We start from the raw sequence: 21,479 nt of genomic DNA, 5'->3' as shown, positions 1-21,479 counted from the left end.
AATTCTTCATTTCATATTATATTTTAGAAGAATTAGGAACACTACGAAAAAGTAAATTTAAAATTAAAATTAATGTCAGTATAAATAGTAAAAGTAGATATGTGTATGAAATTTTAGAAAATAACATTTAACGGAAGTTACTATTGAAATTACTCAGTCATTTTAATACTATTTTTATACGTTTGAAACTAAGTTTTAAATTTATGTTCATTATTAAATAGTTTGAAAGACTCTACATCACGTAAAAATAGGTGAAAACAATACATTTACAATCAATAAGAAAAGAAGCCTCAAATTTTTGTACAGTCATATTTTCATTAACAAAATTACAATTTATAACAGTGAATTTTACGCGTCAGAATATAGATTAATTTCCGCTAATATTTTATAATCTGTTGGTATAATTAAGCAACATTAAATTGTAAATTTATGAATACGTACTACGGTACAATAGATGAACAGTAAATAGAATGAAGAAAAATCTAGCCCGATACAGTTCTTTCACGTTACTTACCACACGATCTACCCTCCTCACGTCTTAGCATTTACTGACCTTCCAAGATGATACGTGATTGCAGTTACCGTATTGTTCAGCAGAAACATACTTGAAGAATCCTGCGTAAGATATCAACTTGGTAGGCCATAAGCTTTCTCGCACTTTTGGTCCTGCAACCGTAGGTCATAGAACAAGATTACCATTGCTCACCCATACCGTTCCTCAGTTATTGATGAAAGAGTCCAGCACAAACCCCACATGCCCACCCGATAGAGGACATAGGAATTGATTCTCCACGCTTTAAGTAGGGTTCAAAACCAAGAATATTATACTAATTTCGGGAATTGACAGAGTGGCTTAAAATGAGATACGGACAAGGCAAAACCCTACCCGAATGTAGCAATCTGACTTCAATAACTTACAAATGAAGTTTAACAACCTTCAAAAATCAATTACAGGGAGCCAAATTAGCTTTGGATCAGAGGCTGCATGCCACAAATACCCAAATCTGGCGTACAGACGCACCGAAATCGAAGATAGGTTGAATTATCAATCGAACTGGACAGAGCATAGACGGGTTTGATTATAGGACATGTTAATACATAAAAAAACTCTTAAGTCTTTAAAAATCTGATTGCTTTAAGTGCTACAATAAAGAGTAATTATTTGTTTAGTGGATAGAGGACGTGTAAGACTAAGTAGATAGAGTAAGGTTCTGGGTTGGAGGTTGCAACTCATTCAGTAATTATCGTGGACGCCAAAAATAAAGATTTGAATCACTGTGAACAACAGAAACTCAAACATTCTAGAGAGTTCTTCTTGGGAAAACGAATAAAAATGTAATTTTTGGTGAAATATTTATTCTTGTCTATTAGTAGTAACAATTTTTTTTTCCTTTTCGGTAAAATATTGCTGTGGTAAAAATGTTTCACGAATCTAAGAAATAGCGAATATTCAAGAGAACATTTCAAACATGCCTTGTGTCACAACATGGAGTATGAGAATTTTAATGCGAAATTTTAAATTAATTTATAAATAGATTTCTTGTTTATGTTATGTGTTAGTTAACGTCTTAAAACTAAAAGTAGAATTTTTAGTTTAAGAATTATAAATTACTAAGGAAATACAAACATATGATTAACATTGAGTTGATACAAAAATATTACATATGCTATTAAGAAAACATATCGTGAAAGAATAGTTTTAACCTGAATTTATTTGAAACCCTAAACATCAATTAGTTCTTGGCAGATAGTTACAATTAAAAGAATTAGATTTTTAAGTCGTACATTAATGAACCAAGAAATATATGACGTAATAATGGAAGAATATTCAAAAACTAAAAACTAGTAAGTGCAGAGAGTAAAAAATTCAAGATTTACCTAAAAATACTTCGTTATTAGTAAAATGACTGAAGGAGTAAAGTTGAATTTGTCATTGTGTAGTAATTCTAATTTTTAATTCATAATAAATATGATAATATAATTGTAACAATAAATAAATAATAATTAAATTATAAATGGATAAAATACTTTTTAATATTTATAGTTATTCATGGAATAATATATAGTTTAATTGATTAAAACAGAAAAGTTAAAAACTGTTTAAAATCTATACTATAAAATAAAAAGTATTGCTAGGGAAGTTTAAAACTGACAACCGACTTTCATTAAGCTTTTGATAGGTAACAGAAATTAAAGGATGAACGTTGATCGTGAAGGGTGGGATAATATATTAGATGAAAATAGTAGTAAGAGGCAAGGATATATTAAAGCGAAAATAGGTACGGAGTATGGGAAAAACTAGATTGAACAAACGTGATATTGTCTTACAGTGTCAAGCAAGCGTAGACAATTAAGCCAATAATCTGGAACTGTTCCGTAACAAATTTTAGCTCTTTTATAAAGCTAAAACTACTTTAACTCTTATCTAAATGATTTAAAATTTTTTGATGCTTTTATTTTATATTCTTATTATTTTTTTTTTGTTCTGATATTGACAAGTGTTTTATTTTTCATAAACACTTATGTATTTCTAACATATTTAGGCCTGCGATACATTTTCTTTGTATATCTAAGAGGAATGGTTTTAATGTCTGGAGTTTTATAGAGCGTGGAGTTTACATATATATACATATATATATATATATATATATATATATATATATATATATATATATATATTGGAATCGTTGAAATGACTCATTGTAATTTATTTTATAAAAGACTTAAATGAAGGAAATACCATGAACCTAACAAAAGCAAGAAAATACTCTTATTATAAACCCAATTAAATTCCAAATATATTTTCCTAACAAACCAAAATCACATTTTTGCATTCAGCATTTAGTCATAACTTTTTAAACAAAATTGCAAGAATCGTAATTGATCACTCTTTTTAAGTTTCATTTATTAATTTCAATAAAAATTCTTCGATATTTAATTGTTTTCTGTTACAGAAACGCTTACGGAAACGCTTTTACTTTGTCGGTTGAATGAGTCCATAATACAAATAATACTATAAATAATCTATAAAAAAGGCCCATAATACATAAAAAAGAATATAATAAAAAAACATAATAATAGCAGTAATAATAATAAAACAAACGAAAAAAAATTTTGCGGTGTCGATTTTTTGTAATAACGTGCATGGCCGTAGATTGATTCTTATCATTCTACTTGACAGTACTACTAGCAAACATGGCGAATTCTCAATAGGAAGTCTTACTTGTTTTTCAGTTTGCCAAATGTGAATCTGTAGTTACGTTCAACGCGCGTTCCATAGAATGTTTAATTGTCATCCTCCAAGAGAAAATAATATTTAGCAATGGCATAATCAGCTTGAAACTATAAAATGTCTGTGTAAGCGATGAATACGGGATGACCATTGCTGTGTGAAGAAAATGTTGAATGTGTCAGAAAGTTTTTCCTGCGTAGTCCTTAACTGTTTGTTAGGAAGACCAGTCGCGAAGTAGCAATACCGGTGATGACAGTGTAGAATAGATTAAGGAAGCCTGTAACAACTTTTATAGATGTTACAGGCTTTAAAGCCTACCGACTAAGTTTAAGTACCGACTTTACAATCGTAACTTGCAGCATGAAGAAAACGATTTTCTTGATTGAATTATGTTTAAGTGATGAGTCAACATTTAATTTTAGTGGAAAAGTAATAAATATCATATCCGAATCTGGGGGTTGGAAAACCCCGTGAACATTTAAAATGCGAAAGAGGCTTTCTAAAATTAAATGATTTTTTGTGCAAAATCTTGACGGGAAGTTTACTCATCGTTTTTTCCTGTAATAAGCGTAACAGAAGTTGCTTATTTTATATGCCGCGTACATGTCTCTTTCCTTACCACTTGGTAGGTAGGAGAATTTTATTTGGTGCTTCTCTATACTGGCATAACTATGTACGGGATTAGTTGAATAATACAGGATTGAATGAAGCAGCTGTTGCTTTCATTAGTCCAGAAATTCTGGTTAAATCATTGGATCGAACTCTTCTGTCGGTTGGATAAGTGCCTGTTTATAAAATATATTCATATTGAACACTTGCAGGAAAAAAATATAATGGCACTTTCATTTTATTTATAAAAATGTCCCTGAACGTCGCTAAGATTCGATCCCGGACTACCAAGTATTTTGTAGTCTTGCACCCTCCTTGACATCACCGCATGTATGCACAACGGAGTCTTCTCACCTCACAAATATTCTGCGCATCAACTGCATGCACTCCACCAACCAGAAGCCTAGGACAACGAAATACAAAAAAAACTTTCTCAAAACACAAAACAAAGGCTTCACCGTAGACAACCAAAACAAAATAAAAAATAAACATGCAAGATACGAAACATAAAATACAAATGTAAAGCATACATAGCGTCCTAGAAGTAGGTTTAATTAGGGAAATTATCCAAAAACAGGAGTGAAAAAGAGCTCCTCTATCAAGAATGCCTACTGCAGCCATCTAAAGTACAGTCTGCGCCATCTAAAGTACCATCTGCGACTCATAGCGCCGCCTCTCTTCCTTTGGTCACCAAGATCTGGGAGGCCAACCTTGCAACCTCTTGCAATTGATGTCATCCCCGGAGCTCAGCCGTGCTACGTTCCTTCTCGACACCAGCGCCGCTAACGAAGCTGGAACCGCATATAACAAGAACAAGGTCACCACGGACAAGAGCACCTCCTTCTGCTCACCCGTCGTCCCCCTTTCATTGACAGGAGCCGACCAATGTTCATCAGGACCTGATCCTCCTTCTTAGCGACTTCCTGAACATGGAAGGAAAAGCGGCCAGACCTATGCAGCCACATCCCTTGATAGTTGGTGTGAGTAACTTTCTCCACCATATGACCGTCAATCCTCACTGACATCCTAAGTAGCCGCCGACGACCCACCAAGGCCACCATTTTCGTCTTCTGCGGGACTAGCTGTAAACCTTTCCTCTTGAGCCACAAACTCATCCTACTCACCGCCTCATTGGCAGCCTCCTCCATCAAAATCTCAGTGCACTCGGCAACCAGCAGGGCCATATTATCGGCGTACGAAACCACCTACGCTTTCCCCGGCAGCGGTAACCGCAGGAGGCTATCGTACGTCACGATCCACAAGAGCGGTCCCAAGACCCAAGCCCTGCGGTACACCCCCTTGCATGTCGATATCCCTCAAGCCTTCCTCTGCGTTTATGCGGACCCTCTTATCATGAAGTAGTTATTCAATACTTACAACAAGTAGGCGCTGACACTCTTACACAGGAGCTCCTCAAAAATTACACGCCAAGGAACACTATTGAAGGCGTTGAACATCTAGCAATACCACCAACGGGATCCTGCTTCGGCGCCACGTGCCTGAAGCACAATCCCTCGACCAGTCCAGAACTGCTTTACGGTTTCTATCGTCGGCTTCTCTCTCACGAAGCTGTATTGGTTTGGGGAGAGGGCTCTTCCTGATCTTCTCGATTATAAGGCTCTCGTACAGCTTACCCACTGTATTGAGCAGACAAATGCGCCGATATCTCATGTCTCCTCCGAGTTTGCTCCCCGGCTTCGTGATAAGCACCAACCTAGCCTGCTTTCGGCAACAGGGGAAGTCGCCGCGTTCCATGGCGGCATTCATCACATATATCACAGTTACGGTTTGTCGCCGAAATAGGCACTTAAGAGATATTAGATTGTTTTTAAATTCCAATAATATATTATTTATACCTTATACATATAAGTAAAATGAGCACTACTATTTTTTTTTTGTTGCATAAACTGAATAAAAGACCACGCTTAGATGAATCTTTAAATATCAAACTACTAACTTTGAAGTTGATCGAATTTTTTCTTCCATACCAATAATCGCAACTAACTATTTCTAAAAAAAATTGACAAAATATAATTACATATGATAAAATACGACAATGATAGAATATTTAGTTTGATTACATAATCGAAAGCTGAAATAACTGATGTATGTATATGGTCTTTTCATAAATTTTAATGACTGAAAATGGTTTTGAAATTGTTCACGATTTTGAAATTTAGTGACTCAAAACCTTATAAGGTTAAAGTTTTAAAAAGTTTCTTCATAATTTTCTAAGAATTTATTTTAATTTTTTGGTATGTTTTTTGTACATAAAATTTAAATATATGTTATCTAATACAAAAATAAGGGTGCTAAAAGCGGGGATGATAAAATGTCTAAATAGCGTGTATATTGATTCTTTTTTCTTAATTTTAGGCACAAGGGATACACCAACAAGGGATGTAAATAGATTGTGTTAATTTTTTCTTTAAAAAGAAGTATAAAAAGGGAACCATCTTGAGATTTCGTATGATTGTTTCCATTTACCGAAAATTCCTATTGAGGAATAATTTACACAATTTTAAAATTTATCAAATCTAATTTTTTTAAGATCCTTTGCTTATTTCATAATTAAGATTCTTTGTAATTTATTTATGAAGATCGGTTCTATAAATAAATTACAAAACATACTCCTCTTTGACAATGGAAATGAAATAAAACTCTTAGTATCCTGCTGTTATTGTATGATTATTAAATCAACAAAATTGATTGTAATTAATAGCTTCAAAATAATTTTAAAATATATTTAAAATGAAAAATTATAAAATAAAATATGAATTTTCCAAGAATATGCCCTCTTCTTATCGATCTTGAATAAACTGGTCGTGTTAAAGGACCAGTAAAGAGAATACAAAAACGATTTCAATTGTCATTACGTGAAGACGGCCAACTAATTCAGTTGTAGAAAATTTTTGAAGTAAACAAAATAAGTGAGCTTGCTATATGCGAAGATCTTTACAGCACCCTCAGTACCTCAACGAGTGTTTTGGCTGTCAAGATCTGCTCAATTGCTCTGAGCGGGAAATTATGAAGGAGCTGTACCACGGGGAATACTAGAGTGCCGAAGGTTGAACATGAGAAAGGATTGCAAAGTTCTGCCTTCTGCCTCTTCATGTACTCACTATTAGTTGACCGACCCTGCCTGAGAGTGTGCGGACTGGTATACACCGTCTGGATGTACACCAGGCGCACAATGCTTCAGATGCCAGCGATTTGGTCAAACTGCGGTTCAACGTGAGATACCGCAAATATTCGTGAATGGTGAAGAAACTCATGCTTGGATCCTGTCTGTCAACAGAACACATCCATGCGCACATGGATGTGTTCATCCAATGATGAGTCCTGTTTACAAAGAGAAAGTCACTGTTCAAGAAGTTAAACCTTACAGAAGTTCAGTAATTTTTAAGCTAAAAAATTGCCGTATGCAAGCTATGGCAAGTGTATCAAGCACACTGACTGTTATTCGGAACTAAAACGTTGAGAATGTCATCACAAATATCTTGTCCATTCTATTTGTATTAAACCGAATAGGACAGCGATTTGCATCTGTATGGAATCCAGGCCATGTTGGTATCTCAGGGAATGAAAGCTCAGATAAAGCCACCAAGGTGTCAACAATTTGTGAGAATATGGACATGACTCCCGTTCGAGAGGTAGACTTTACAAACTGTTTAATATTTACTATCATAACCATTGGAATAATGAATGAATGGAGATGACTGAGTACGAAACTGAATGCAATCAAAATTACTCCATGTAAATGGAATAGCGATGCAAAACTGACTCGGCGGGGACAAGTGGCGTTGACCACTCTCAAAATCGGTAACCCGCTAATAAAAAATTCGTATTTATTAACCGGAGAACAAAAGCCAATGTGCAATGTATGTGACCAATTATTAATTGTTAAGCATGTACTGGAAGAATATACATATTATGAAAACCTCAGATTCAGGCATAGATTAACAAACAATATTACTACTGATTTAGAAAATGGCAAAGAAGGTATTTAGTTGCTCACTTACATGATAAAGAATTACTAACCCGTTTTTAGTAAGGCTTCGACAAATGTTAAGTTTAACAGTTAAGACAAAGTTAAGTTTGACAAATGTTAAGTTTGACTGAGAATCCCATATGCAAAGGCCTTTTGCTCTTGATCATAGGATCCTCACAATCTAAATGTTATTGTCTCAACTTTTTTGTATTTTACTTAAAAGAGTTTTTAATTTTTTCGTTTTAATCTTTGTGTTTTACGTTATTGCCAGGGTCCTTTAAACACTGAATATGATATGTGTCTGTTTTATTTAAATATCTCAAGGTTAAGTATATTTCAGTGTTTTTATAAACATGTAAGTTTCGTATACATCCTTACATCTGAAGATCCTACTGTTCTCTTTAAAGAATATGACGAGAGCTAATGACTTTAAAAGTCGATGCTTCTACAATACAATACAAAAAAGGCAATTAATAATTGTAGTAATCATAATAGTGTTTACTAATATCAAATATACGAATGTAATTCACCGGCTAATTTCAAAATATGTATTTAAGGTTAACGCGCACGTAAACAATCTGGATATGTATTGTACTACATGTACAATACATATCGTGTGATCTAGAGGCTGTTGTTGGTTGAATAACATTTTTTTCTTACTGAAATTTTGCTGATCATATTTATAAATTATTTTAGTTAGTAGTATGAATTTTTTTGTTTTGTTGTTTATGAATTGTTTGAGTATACTGGATTATTTTGTTTTGTGTTTTTGACTTTGTTTATTAAATGCAACCAGTGTTAATTTGTTATTTGTTATGTTAATTTTTTCCCCATACATGACTTATGACAATTTGTCATACTCTATTGCTTCTCTGTTTTGTCAACCATTTAACTTTATTGTTCTTTATGGCTGTGCTATGTTATGTTACCATTTATTTATCTTCGTTGTTCTAATAGTTAATTATCTAATTGTTTACTTTATTACGTTTAGTTATATTTATATTCATTATATTTTTTATTTATTTTACTTTGTTTAAATCTTTATATTCTTTTGAGAGGTATCACTGATGCTTCCCTTTCACGTCATTATTACTCTGTACAATTTAATTATAATTTCATTATTCAGGAAACAGATTGTAAATAAAGCAATATACCAATAAAAAAGAAATACATATATACAAATTAGAAATCAAAAGAAAAAGAAAAAGAAAAAGAAAAAGAAAACATTACCCGAACACCATCTTCCAGGTTGATATGTTGCGTAATTATAAAATATCGTCAATTATTATTAAAACGACTTATTAACGACTTAGACACGACAAGTCATTGATAGAGGCGGACGTGTTGAGACGCATGTAGTTGGTGCTTATCTGCTATTTATATTTCTAATTTTCATTTTAAAAACCTTGATTCATGTATTCAATCAGTTTTCAATTTGACATATTAATAAATTATATATCATATTTGACATATTGATAAATCTGTATCTTTTGATTTTATTTTCATATTAAGCCGAAATCATTTCGTTTGCCAGATTTCAGCTTTGTATCTTATCCAAAGGTTTTTTCTAGATACACAGAAAATCTACGAATATTGTCTGTTAAGTAATGTGAGTTCTGTTGAGAAAAAGAAGAGCTTAAATACATTTGATCTCATCTTTCGGTAGTTAAAACCCATATAAACTGCAATTTAGAAGTTACTTTTAATATGAATCTCCTTTCTTTTTATTTTCTTGAGCAATTTTTTTTTTTACAATTGGTCGCCAAAAGAATTGCGGCTATAAGTAAAATTGTATAGCTAAGAGTAAGTTTCAGGAGACCACCCAAAGATAGTCCAACTCAAACACAATACTAATTATATGCACACAAACGAATCAATTAGTTATTAAAAACAAAGATAACAAATAATAAAGTCATATAAACGAGATAATACTAAAGCCACAAAACAGTAGTCATTCAAGTGAAGCACAAATAAAGTCAGTTAAAGACAGATAAAAATAGTATAAATTATAAAAGTTTTACCTTTAATAAGCATAATAACAGCTGATTAATTACGGGTCACGCACTCCAATGATCATCCGTGCCTTTAAAGTGAGCTCCAGTATATGTAGCTTCGTCTTAGTTCTTCATCATTATCAAGTAAATTCAGAGCCAAATGATTCACATGCTTTTCCAGCTTTGATATGTAGTCTCAAATGGTTCTCCATATCACCTCACGAACACATTGCACCTGAAGATACCCGTGCAACTCATTCTTTCTAGGGAATCATGAAGTGTCTGATAGCATTATGAGAAACTTGTTTTAAAACCATTGCATGATTTCAACGTTACTATTACTTTTCCCCCATATTTGTGCACCATATCTGTACACTAGTTTCAGGAAAACATTATACAGCAACAATATATTCGTCAAGGACCAGTGCCAAGAAATCACTACATTCGTGCAAGTTTAACATTCAGTTGTTTTCTCTTCTCTCGACTTGGTTCTTCCAGGTAAATTGACGATCCAGATATAACCCTAGGTACCGTACCGAATCCGCGTCAGAGTTGAGAGTATCATTCACTTGAATCGGAGGGCAACAGGGCAACTATTCCTTCTTATGCTAAATGTTACGTGATTCGATTTTAGAAAATTGACTTTCAACTTCGATCTACGCAACCATTCGTTGATAAGGTTGAGTGCAGCTTCCAGTTTGTCCTAGGCAAAGCTGGATTCACCTCCTACTTCCAAAATCGCTTTGTCATCTGCTAAAGCGCTACTGTGACATTCGGTACTGGGAAGACCTGCAGTGTATATAAAATATCGAATCAGACCTAAAACAGAACTCTGCGAAACTTGTAATAGATTGTCTACGTAGATAGAAAATTCCTGATTGTCTTTGACTTGAGAAAACCGTCCATCTAGGTAACTATTAAAAATATAGTGGTTGTGGTAAGCTTGACTTCAGTTTGCAAAGGAGACCGAGAAGCCAAAGTTTATCCAATGCACGTTGAACGTCTAAGAAGTCTGCCGGAGAGCATTCCTTTCTTTCTAAGCACCCACTAATCACACTAAAAATATTTTTGGTCTGCTTGATGGACGGACGGCCGCCTTTGAAGCCAAACGGTGATCAGAATTAACTTTACCAACTTCTAAGACTGACCTTAATCTTTGAAGGAACGTCTTTCAAAGAATTTTAAAACGATAGGAAGCAAGCTTACAAGCCTGTACGAAAACACTTCATTTGTGGGTTTATTCTGATTCGAAACTATGACCTGATACCTTCCATTCCGAAGGAAACCGTCTGTTCGAAGTATCGTATTGAAATACAAAAGAAAACAGACCCTACGCTCGGTTACGTAAAGCAAACTCGAAGAAGGTAACATGCAGATTTTACCGGTTACCAAATTAAATTCTAGGGCATTCCCCGAGACTTCCGTCAACCAATCTCTCGCGATACTTCCGCAGTCGTAAGTTCTCAACAGGAGACATAGAAGAAGCGGGTTATCCAGAACTTAAAAATCTCAAAATGTCATTCGAATTTAAATTTATTGTTTCAATTATCGCAATTATATAAATATATTCCCTCAGTGGTTGATGATATCCATTGTTATTGCTTTAGAATATCTTTCAAAATATTCATGACTGCTCTGCAACAATAGAAAAATTCCTTCCAGCAGCATAAGATTAGAACGGCAGTTTAGCATAATCCGTTTATCTGAGAGAAATTAATATCAATTTAGACTAAGTACTAGTTAGTATGTTATTAGAAGGACGGAATCCGTTTGTAATTTTAACAACAGATAAAAACATTTATTCTTTTTGAATTTATTAATTATCCATTTGTCTACAAATTATTTTGAAAACAATTAAACAAATGGTTAAAAGTCTTTCCTTCTTGAGTATGATTGCAATTTAGGAATCACTTACTAGTCAAATTACAGATTTATCTCTCTGAAACCTAACAACCCCAGAAACTCCAGAACAGTTTAATTTTATTTCCGGCGGTTTTCTGTTAACATGTCATCATGTCTCATCATTGCTAAAATGTATTATCCAAAGTCTTAAGAAATAAAATGCCTTTCTAAAGAATTTTTAACCTGAACATATTTTGCGCAAATGCATTCTATAATATTAATAAGCTACAATAACCCTACTTTTCATTGCTGGAGTTGGAATTTATTGGCCTTTATTTTTTCACTTTATGACAATTAATATTCCAAGAAATAAGTGTTTGTCAAATCTACGCTTAAGATTGTTTAATGTATGTAGTATAATATCTGTTATAAAACTTAAAATTTTAATCAGTTTTTTATTTACGTGGATTAGTGAAAATATATTTTTTGTGTTTTAAGCAACAGAATCATTATTAGATATATTAATTTATATAAATTGGATTGCTATTACAAATTCATTCATCACTCATTTTTCGGGTTTGTAGGTAGTTAAAAGTCAATATTTTACTCTAATATGGATTTACGAATTGAGTCATTCATATTACTTTACGAGCATAATGAACAAAATTATTTCTTCTCTATCCAGTTTAGGAGGACTTGAATCATCAATCCTTTGTTATTCACAACTTTTGAAAATATAATTTAGGAGGAGTAGTTTAAAAATCAAAATAAAACTAATATTAATTTCATTTGTTAAGTAAGATCTTTTCAAATTTTATAAACTAGTATTATAAAAAATAACCATTCATTTACTTATGAATAAATGCTATTTTTAAAATATACTGTACTTAAACTAGCAATGAAAAAAAAATTCCAAAACTAAATTTTTTATTATTTGCCCGTTTAAAGAAAAAGTACTTCAGTTATAATTTAAATCTCAAATCGAAACTCATTTAATAATTCCGTATTACATATTACCGAACCAATATTTAGACTTGTAAATGTTGTACTGTATACATAGTAAGAAAATTTCCTATCAAAGACAAATTTATTTAAAATTGTAATAATCACATGTAAAAGAGACTCAAGTGTTATCAAAAATTATCCTCTTTTACCTAACATGGAAATGCGAACAGAATCTTTTAAAGTAACACGGAAATGTGAAACCCCATTATTTCATACGCAACACCTTACACATGATTTTTAGTAATTTTTTTCGAGTGAATCGATAATTTTTTCGGACGTTTAATATTAAGGGCTTTCAATTGTATTATGGTACGCTTTTCATCAGTTATTCAATGACCACTTTTAAATCTATGATTGGGTTACAGGAATATTTTTTTAAGCTGTTATAGAACGTAAAAAGTATGAAAGACTTTAAAAGTATAAAAAGGTTTCCATTAATTCCAGTTATTACATTACAAAACAGCTAGTTCCTCGTTTCAACGATTTCAATTGTCTGTTTTTTCTTTTTTTTTTTAATGGAAAATTATTCATAAAATTAAATAATTCTGGAGTGAAAAACTATATCAATTCCTCTCTATCAGTATTTGGGAATTATATTCTAAAATACAATTTTTCATTATGATTTTTAAAATTATGATGAATATAATTTTTCATAAACTTAAAAATGTGTAGACATGTATGTAAGTACTGGGGTTTAGGATGACAGTAATCTCCATATATATTTTTATTTGATTATTCTTCTCCGGGTTTTTTAACTTTCTATTGTTTGGCCATCTTAATATTTACTTTTAATACTCTCAGTTTTTATTTTTTTATTCATGTCATATTATTTTTTAGATGTAAGTTGTGTGAAGAGGTCTTACGTAATGAATGTAGTGTAATATTCGTAGTAGAACAAAGATGAGAACAAGATTGGTGATACACAAAGTTTAATTAAAAATTAGTACAATCTTCAACTCAAAAAAAAGAGAAAAAACATAATTAAAAACCACCTGCCTCGAAGGTAATTAGAAGTTTAAAGTAGAGCTAAGAGAAAGAGTAATGAAACAGTGGAGTTATAGAAGAAATGAGAAAGAAGTGTTGCAGGTGAAGAGATTGTAGTATTTAAAACCGAATGTGGGTAAAGAAGATTCGTACGAATTTTAAAATTGTGAAACTCAGTTGACCTCTTTTACTTCTGCAACCACAAAAAGGAAACTAGAGCAATAAAAATGCACGATGAAAATTACGTGCTTGATCTCAACATCTTAACATTCTCTTCCACTCTGTCTTATCTTTCTTAATTTTTGAAGAATCTGTATTTTAAAACGACTTCTTCTTTAACCGAAATGACTCTTCTTGAACGAATGATAATTGTTTGAATTCACTCTAACCATTTTAATGAAGATTCATTTGCTGAAAACAAAGATTTCTATTATTTTCTCCCGAGCTATAACAGAGAAAAAGGTAAGATTTAGTGGAGGATAAACACGTCCCTCCAATAACATTTCTATTAAATTTTATCTTTATTACGATTCCCTTTTTTTTATTTAAATCATGTATATGTTATATTTGCATAAAATAATTGTTTTAATTTTTGCTAAGCGTTAGAAAATTTAAATTTAAAATTACCTGTTATCGAAGGATAAATATGTAGTTTTTGTAATACCCGCGCAAAAAAAAAATCACGTTCTACAATCGGTACGTCGAAAGATGAATCCTGGTTTTAGAAACACGTAACTTAGTGTATTTTTTATAATTACATTTTTAATTAAAAAATTATTTGGGAGTTTGATAGTTTTAGTTTATTAAAGACTTAAATGATAGAGTAAAATTATAGTAACTATTCCTCTAAATGTCCAACGAAAATGGTCGCTTATTTTTAATTTTCTGCATTATCTGGAAAGTTTTGATTAATGGTTGAAATTTTTAGTTGTTAATAGTTGCAAAAAATCAGCAATATCTCCCTCAAAAAAGAAATGTCAAAGCTATGACGTTTCTGTCACAGAGAAATTTGACAATTACAAAGGGAGATATTTCGAAAACTTCATTATTTGGTAAACTGTTTTAAAATATAAGAAATATAAATATAATTACGTTTCAGTAACTTTTAAGTTTCCAAATAATTCTCGTAAAACCTAATATAAAATAAAATAATTCACAAGAGGTAAAACAAGGCATTTATCAGCTTGTGTTCGGATTATTTGATTTCATGCATAACAAATTTACAAATTATATACTTCCTCTAATCACTTTCAGAAAATCATAACATCGGTTCTTTTATGAAGAAGTTACCAGATGAAATTAACACGAAAAGTTATTTTCTAATCTTCCACTTATGAAAAAAGTTACAAATTTTTTTATAGATGAATTATAATATTTTTTTTTATCTAAATTGAATTTTTATTCCGGTTATAACTTGTAATTAAATTTTATACTGTGTATATAAATCCATATTTAAATCCAATAGGTTCATAAAAACGTTGCACTCTTGATACCGTGATTTCTGATCAGTCAGCTATTCTGAAAGTAATAACGTAAACTTATGGAAGTAATCCATATTTAAAATGTTTTGTGAAGATAGAGAAAAACATAAAAAGTCAAAAAAAGATTTTGTATGGGTGACATAATATTTTTTTTTTTAAAACTATGAAATTCATATCTTTCAAAATGTTTTCATTATCGTCTTCTTTTAAATATATAAAAAAATTCGTATTCCATATGCCTAACAAATAATGCTTACTTATCCATCCCAAAAGAATGGGAAACATTGCTTAGATGAATAATTTTTGAATAAATTGCTGAGCAAAATCTCTCTTCTTCCAAACACTGAACAGTTCTCTGCGTTTCTTCAAGACTAGAATGTCCACTTCTGAATCCAAATTGATGATCTGGAATAATTTTCTCCTGTTCCAAGATATCGGCCACAGTCTTCAAAGAAACAGTTTCTCAACTAACATGTACAGAATCAACAGAGGCTTATTGGCCTGTAGGAAGACACGTTGTGTGCAGGTTGACCCGGCTTCTGTTTAAATATTATTTGAGACACCTTCTGTTCAGATTGGAGGTATGACGTCCAAAGGATAACACTGTAAAGGTCGATAATGTTCTTGATGGGTTTGATCGGAAGAGTAATTAGCAACTTTTCAGTTATCAGGTCAAAGTTTTCTCTATCGCTCAAGATCTATGATCCATCAAACACTTTCAATGGAGGAGCGACGGCCTAAATCGGTGAGAATTCCTTGTAGATTTCCACAAAGTGCATCTATTTCTATTCAATTGCTAAAGATTTTCCATATAATCTTTGAATATCTATTTTCTTATTGTCTTCAGCAGTCTTTACAACCTGCGTGCAGCCATGTTAAGAGATGTTTCTCAGGCCTTCTGTAGCATTGTCACTTCCTCTTGATTGGTTTCTTTGTAATATAAAGTACGTCATCTCCATTGGGTTGACCTATCCCTAAATTTAGTACCGGTTTTTATCTTGGTGGGGCTAACCTATATGCTGTAGAAGAATATAAATATGGATCGGCTATCAGCTGATCTAAACGAAGATGTTGAGAAATTTGTCTTGCAGGAGTTGTTTACTAATTCTGGAAAGTGTAGATCACTAACATCATAAAGCAGAAACCCAAGGAAACTATCATGCAGTATGTTAATTAGAGATGACGTTGTTGCCAATTTAACCGATGGTCATGTAGCAGTGAGGATTAAATTTTTGACTCCCAATCAGCTTCCATTCCATGGCAGACTGTACAATTTCCTCGAAAATCTAGTGTACCTCACACCGACAATAATAACAGTTCTTTAGATATTAAGTGTTTTCTAAATTAGTCCCACAACCACGTGGCGATAAGCGTGGTATAGTATAAAAAATACAGTTTAAATATATTTATTTATTGTTTATTGTTATTTAGATTATATAGGATACAACCGTCTCCCTATATCTCATCTCCAGAACCCCGGCCAAAAAACGCTTCGAGTTCCAAGTCGGACCCCCAAGACCCCCTTTTTTCTGTCCGACAACTCCCCCCCCCCCCCGAAAATCTACTGTTTGATCCTGACCACCTTCCCACCCACAAAATATAGAAAGAAGCATAACACAGAAAACCTTCGACTGGGAAGAGAAGCTTCCCAAAGAACTCGAGGACCTTGTCGTGGAATTGGAGTGGCTGGCATCTGATCGTCGGAAAACCATCGATAAGAAGCTAAACTGGAGCATAACGGAGGTCGATTGGGGATTGAGCAGTACAGTAAAAGAACTAAGAAGAATGGTAAGTGGTAGTACCCTAACTAAGGCATAAACGAACATCGGAGTTGGCAACAGAGACTGTGGCTATTTCTTTCTGTCCTATTATAGATGAGCTTAACAATGGTGTGCCTGACGAAGACACGGCAGACTTTATTAAAAGGACATAGCCGAAGAACGCATACCGCAGTACTTACACAGGGCAGACTGATAAAAGAGACGGTGCCCTGGATAGCAATGTAGAAATAAATATGAAGGAACTAAAGGAGAACAAGTTGGTTGCAAGGCACCCTCAAGTAGCGTGGCTACTCAATGATCAAGTGGTCAAAGCGTGAAATCTCTTGACAACCTCATTAGAAGCAAGGTTAATTGGAGACGAGATGGATGATGAGGCTATGTTAAGAATAAATTTCACGTGACTAAACTCCAAACGGAATTTTAACTCCGAGGTTTTAATTCCAAATGGAGTTATACGGCACTTCGTCCTCCAACCTTAGACGGAAAATATTGGAATTCGTGGGGAGGAAGACGGGGTGGAAATATCACCTACTTGCCCCAGGAGCAGACTCCCCTATGCACTAAACGATGAAATACCGGCCCTATCCACGCACAAGGTTGAAAAACTTATCGTAAAGCCTACTGTAACGTACGTGAACCTGTTGAAAACGGTACCGAGCAAAGTCACCGTGCCCCCTACCACAGAGATTCTTTCCAAACGAAGGACCGCAGACCGTATGGAAATAAAAGGCAGAGAAGAACGAAAAAATACCGGGGAGTTTAAAAAAATGGTGACTAATTCAATAAAGGAAGGAAAGGTGACGGCAAAGACCAGAACCACTGCACTGCACATTAGGGAACACTTATGTGGCACCCAAGGCGAAGACATAACAGGTGGTCTGAGGGAGATTGCGGGCTCTGAGCTCCTCGACACTTATTATATGCACTATATAATAAGAAGTGGCTATGGTGAGACACAAGTAGCTTTCTGTTGGCTACCAGCACCTGCACCTGCACGATTAGCAGAGGGAATCGTGCAGGGTGGACATTAGAAACGTGTCTCTGCGGTGCATCCGCTGCCATGAGACGAGCCACATCTCCAGGAACTGTAGTGGCGCTGACAGTTTCAATGCCTGTTTTAATTGTGGTAGCGTCGGCTACAGGGTGGCGGATATGTGACACGGAGGGGCACCGCACCTGCTCATTCTTGTGTCCCATCCCAATCCTGTAGGCGGAAGCCTTGTGACGCTTCCGGTCGCCACAACAACTCCCCCGTTCATAGCCCTGATGGGCTTTAACGGGAGTCGGCTTTTTCTATCTAACTTTTTACATCTCATAGTAATAAGCCAGGCCTCGTTGGGATGCCACCGATGTAAATGCCAAGTTAGAATTTTACATCGGTGATTTTTAAAACTCAGCTTATGCCTTCGCTGTAGGACTCGTCCGGACATCTTGAATGTCCTTCATCGTTGCCCTATGAACTAGCTAACCGAGTTCGCGGAAGCACGAAACCCCGTTCCAAGATCTACTTTCATTGAGACAATCTAGTAAATGTCTCGAAATTCGAGGCAAATTAAACAACATACCACTAAAAATGTTGTTTCCAACAACGAAATTCAGTCCTAGATCCAGTAGTGAACTCACCTTTACTTCATACTCCAGACTTAGGCTAATTTACGGATTCCAATCTGGTCCACAAGGGAGAGTCGAACAGAACTTCTACTTCCACCTAGCTCCATTGCAGAGTCCCGCGTGACACTTACTTGCTTTAAACCATTTTCGAGATGCCGCTACACCTCACGATTGCATGAAATCCATGCCCTCGGCATTGCAGTCGCTATCCCACGGACAGTATCGTGTGCTCATTCAAAAATCTCCTCGTCAAAACGGCGCTACACCTCACGGCTGCATAGTCACCCATACCCTCGACGTAGTCGCCATTCCGCCGACAGCTAAACAGTCAAAATAATCACTACAAATTTCTATCCAACCGTGGCTCGATTCATGCGTCCCCGGGGGGCTGGCAAGGAGATCACGAGTAGTAACCGAGGGAGGACCGGACAGACTTCGGCAAGCAAATGAACGTCCAGATAATACAAGCCAACTTGAATCATGCGGAACTGTGCAATGACATGATGGTCAGATACGCACTGGAGATGGGCGCAGATATAGCACTAATCTCCGAACCGTATGTCACTCGCCCCCGTCCGGGGTGATACATTCTGAAGATAGAACTACGGCTATATGGATATGCAGACAAATGCCTGTTGGTGACCAAAGAACGGGATTCATCAAGTTAAGATTAGGACCGGTGTATTAGTATGCTTGTTACATCTCGCCTAAAGTAAGTAATAAGAGGAATACAGAGGTCTTAACAACCATCACGAGGGACTTCCAGACAAACCGACAGGCAATGATGGCGGCTTTAACGTCTGGTCCACTGCACGGGGGTCTAAAAGGACTGATTCAAGAGGAAGAATAATGATGGAGGCCTGTCGCGGCCCTGTATTTAGTATGCCTCAACAGTAGTGCCGCACACACATTCAGGAGAGGAAAGATGGATTCTACAGTCGACATCATACTTGTCACCCATATCTGACTGCTCAGTTTCATGGTTGGAGAGTATGGGAGAGGTACTCCGGCAGTGAATACCAGCCTACAATTATGACGGTCACTGATGGTGACAGACGCGGGGATGGTAGGACCCCCAAAACTGGCTGGAGTACCAGGATGCTGGACAAGAAGGCATCATTGGTATACTTAACTTACGGCACATTACTGCGATAGCTACAGCTGAAGGTAAAGCAAAAATCCTGATCAATATACTCAGAAAGATGTGTGATAACACTTGCAAGAAGATATTCTTGCAGGGCCCATCCACCTGTGTAGTGGTGGACTCCAGAAATCGGAGAGAAGAGAAAGGGGTGCCACAAATGTAGGAGGCTGACAACGCGTGCGCACCTGGATTCGTTAAGGGAGTAATACAAGGCCCAAATTAAAGAATGCTCTCTCTGCCACGAGGAGGAAACTGCTCATCATAAGTTTTTTAAGTCTACAAGATATGATCGTGAGAGAAAAGATCTATTAGAGGTTTTACAAAAGGAGGATATGTTCACAAGAGAAGAAGTGCAGGATATATTACTGCACTTGGAGATGAACTGGGGGGCTGTAGCTGACTACACCAGTACAATCCTGCGGGACCTAAATACCTGAGCGAAGACCCACATAAGAGGTAGGCGTCGGAGGACACGTGAGCAGACAGGCCCTCGGCCGAGGCCTAGGAGGCTCCCAGGCGTGTGGGGGTCGCCTTGGAGTGATGAAGCTGCGGACACTTCGCAAATGTATTGGATGAAGCTTGGGTGGCTGGTACTTTATGTGTGTATGTTCCTGTGACACGAGTTATAGATGTGTACAGTTTCCGTGGGTTGCGCTTCTGGTGAGTCACACTTTGTACATTCCTATTTTCTATTATGTATATGATATGATGTTTAGTTTTAGGTATTATCTAACATGTATTCTATTTTGTATATAATATGATGAAAAGTTTTAGGTATTATGTAACATGTATGTGGAAAAACGTTGTTTACATAATTTGTTGTATGTATTGTGTTCCTTGATTAGTTGTATTTGTACGTGGGTATCTGGTACTATGGCGCAGTCTGCTGTGTATTGCTGCTCACTGCATTGTTTATTTGATATTTATATTGTGTTTTGTTTTAATGATTTCATGTAAGAATTTGTATTGTATTTTCAACTTATGATCTGTACTTGTAGTATGTTAGTGACATATGACTTGTATGTGGGCGATCTCCTCCTTCCTGATGGAATGCTTTAATAGCTACGCCAGGGGTGGGTGGGTTAGTCGGTAGTGCGCAAGTATATATACGTTCTTCCTAAAACCTAACGAAACCTGTTACCAACACTGCTTTTGCATCTGTAAAATGGATTCCCCACCTAACTACAAAAAAAAAAAAACGGTTGCACACCAATGAGATCGCAAAAATCTTCTAATGGCTAGATTTCTAAAGATTTTTACATGGGAAATCAATGGCATAGTTAATTGACGTAACGAATTAGAATCTCAGGCACTTGCTGAATACTTACACATCATCCTTATATCGGAAACGCAATTCATGGAACGGAATTATTATCAGCTTCGTGGTTTTTCCGTATATACGACAAATCATCAGCATGACAGGGCATATGATATACTACTATGTTAGTTTAAAGCTTCTTGAAGAATTCCCAAACACCTAGGATTAGAGCGAATCAGATTCAAACATACATAAAAAAACTTGAATTTGAGTTATAGATGACGAGGGGAAAATTCATTATTTCTATTGTACAATTGTTGCTGACAACTTTAAACAGAAACTTTTTTGTTTTGTGTTTTAAAATAAATAATTGGAACTATTCTCAGAAGTGAGGTAATAAATTGATTTATAATTTAATTATTTGAAACGTATATCTAAACTGAATATTTAATAAAATTAAAAAAAAAATCAGTTTATGAACAAGAACAATGCTTTTTTTAAACATTTGCATAAAATGCAGATGTTTATTGCTTTAAATAGTTCAGAT

This window comes from Lycorma delicatula, chromosome 1, assembly GCF_047948215.1.
Source record: "Lycorma delicatula isolate Av1 chromosome 1, ASM4794821v1, whole genome shotgun sequence".
Classification (NCBI taxonomy): Eukaryota; Metazoa; Arthropoda; class Insecta; order Hemiptera; family Fulgoridae; genus Lycorma; species Lycorma delicatula.
Note: the sequence above shows the minus strand (reverse complement) of the source record.